Genomic DNA, 2,660 nt, shown 5'->3' on the forward strand with positions numbered 1-2,660 from the left:
CGGTTGCCTCTGCACTTTGCTTTTTTTTTTTCCCTCTGCCTCTGATGTTCCCTCTGAATGGAACACCCTTCCCTCTCTCTTCCCCCTCACTATCTCCTCCTCAGCCCAAGGGACACCTCTTCTAGGGAGTTTATTTCCAGCCCCTTTGGAGGAATTTTCTGTCCCTGACGTCTCTGTAGTACCCCGTGGGTACCCTTATTCCAACACCCAGTATACCACTGCACTCGAAGCCCCTTGAGGGCAGGGGCCATGTCTTCCCCCTGGGATCTCCAGGTGTGTCTGACACATAAGAAGCTTTTACCAAATGCGTGTAAAATGAATGAGTGCTTAGTTTCCCATCCGTACCTAATAAGAGGTATTAAGTAATAGATGCTTGTGCAAATATCCTGCTGTTGAAAGTAATTGAAATATTCTCTGTTCCCCTTGCTTCTCCCTCTCAGAACCTGGAGATTTTAGAAATACTGACCTCTCAATATCAAAAAGCTCAATTTAACACACCCCCCCCATCTCCAAGGAGCTCTAAGAAAAAAATATAATCTGAATTATTATAAGAAAACAGTAAAACAAAAGGGAAGTTTTAGATTTTAGTCTCAAAAATATGGTTCCTTTTTCTGTGGACATGACTGCGATGTTCAGGGTTAATGACCATCATTGACCATTTTTTTTGAAATCTGCTGCGTGTGACACATAAATTCCTTTAACTATGTGTTTTTCCAAGAAGCTGAATCAGACCTCTTATTTAGTCATCACAATGCTCAGCTCTTAAGTTTGAGAAATGTGGTTACAAAACAGAGAGACTATGTAAAGCTTTTAACTTCCTTCCTCCAAGAAAGGTAATAAGTACGTGGAGAGGAAAAAGGAAAACAGACCAGAGATCAGTGACTTCAGTAATTACATCTGATTGGGAAGACCTGAACCTGGTCTCTGCGCAATGTGCTCAAGGCAAGTGAAAAAAATTTTTTTTTCAAGACCACTCAGATGGTGTTCCCTCCCTCTTATTCTTCCAAAGGAAGAGAAGAACGATCATCAGTGGCCGATAGCAGCTGCAAAAGCAACACCGAAGACCAGCTTCACGCTCAGGAGAGAACACTGCATCTCTTCCTGGTGGTTTCGGGTGCTCTAACACGATCAGAGAAACTTCTCTAGTAACAAGCTATAGAAATGATCCCTGAAAGTATAGTCTTAAGGCAAGTGAAATTAATTGAATCACATACAAGAAGACATACTTAAATCTCAGGAATGAGACTTGAAGTAAATCTAAATTTTTACAGAATAGAATAGTTTCTCTCTTTCCTGAAAGCAGGTAGTTGCATAAAATAACCAGCTGATGCTAGAATTCCTTTTCTTTTTTCATATCGAAATGGGAGAAGAGTGTATGTTTTTAGATTTTAAAGGGACTTTGAAGATCAGTTACTCCAAGCTCTCACTCTCACCCATTCTGATTTGACTCACTATATAATCCCCCTGTCATTATATTCCTGGGGAGCACAGGCGGAATCCTACCTAAAATAAACTTTCTCGGAAGGATTTGGTCCTCTGAATACTTGCCCCAAGGATCATCTAGTCTAAACACCATCATTTCCCTCAGAAGGAAGATGATGTCTAAATATGGCCCCCAACCAGATGTACCCAAATGTACCAAACCAGATGTACCAACCAAATGTACCAAATGTACCAACCAGATGTACACAAAGCATGTTCTCACCACTGCATCTAATTCAATCAAGGAAGATTCAGAGGCTCTCCAGAGTCACCCAACTTGTTAATCATGGAATCTGGACCAGGACTCCTGGTGTCGTGCCCTTTCTCCTTCGCCATGGTACTTCCTGAAAAGTATCCAAAGTGCTGTTTGTATGGTTCTGAGCAGGAGAGTTTGGCCATATCCAGGGATAAGATGAAGTTAAAGATTTCTGATCTTTTGGGACTTCCCTGGTGTCCAGTGACTAGGACTCTGCAATCCCAATGCAGGGGGCCCAGGTACGACACCTGGTCAGGGAACTATATCCCACACACCACAACTAAAAAGATCCTGCGTGCTGCAATAGAGATTCCGTGTGCCTCAACTAAGACCCAACACAGCCAAATACGTAAAAACAACATTTTTTAAAAAGAATCTGATGGTTTACCAGGACATGAACAAATCCCTCATGAGGAGGGCACACAGCAAACAGCCCTTGGGGAACTGTGAGACATCTCAAAGCTGAGGAGAAACTGGTGTTACGCCTCATTTTAAATCTTTTCACAGGATTATAGGAGAGGGTGTGTTGTAAGCATCACTTTCACACTTAATGTATAGGCATCTCAAGATGGTGCAAATGCAGGTTCTGATTCACAAAATCTTGGGTAGGGCCTGACAAAAGACTGTCCATTGGAGGAGGGAATGGCAAACCACTCCAGTATTGTTGCTAAGAGAATCCCATGAACAGTATGAAAAGGCAAAAAGATATAGCACCAGAAGACAAGCCCTCCAGGTCAGAAGCTGTCCAGTGTGCTGCTGGGGAAGAGTAGGGGGCAATTACTAATAGCTGCAGAAAGAATGAAGCAGCTGGGCCAAAGTGGAAATGACACTCAGTTGTGGATGTGTCTGGTGGTCAAAGTAAAGTCCGATGCTGTAAACAACAATATTACATAGGAACCTGGAATGTTAGGTCCATGAATCA

General features: G+C 42.5%; 1 non-coding gene across 1 annotated transcript; it reads right to left on the reverse strand.

The window, feature by feature from the left end:
* Positions 1–969: 969 nt before the first annotated feature.
* On the reverse strand, positions 970–1,184 carry LOC139037273 (small nucleolar RNA U3). Its single transcript, XR_011490098.1, has one exon. It is a non-coding gene; the product is annotated as a small nucleolar RNA U3 (small nucleolar RNA).
* Positions 1,185–2,660: the final 1,476 nt, after the last annotated feature.

Source organism: Odocoileus virginianus, chromosome 10 (assembly GCF_023699985.2).
Source record: "Odocoileus virginianus isolate 20LAN1187 ecotype Illinois chromosome 10, Ovbor_1.2, whole genome shotgun sequence".
Lineage (NCBI taxonomy): Eukaryota > Metazoa > Chordata > Mammalia > Artiodactyla > Cervidae > Odocoileus > Odocoileus virginianus.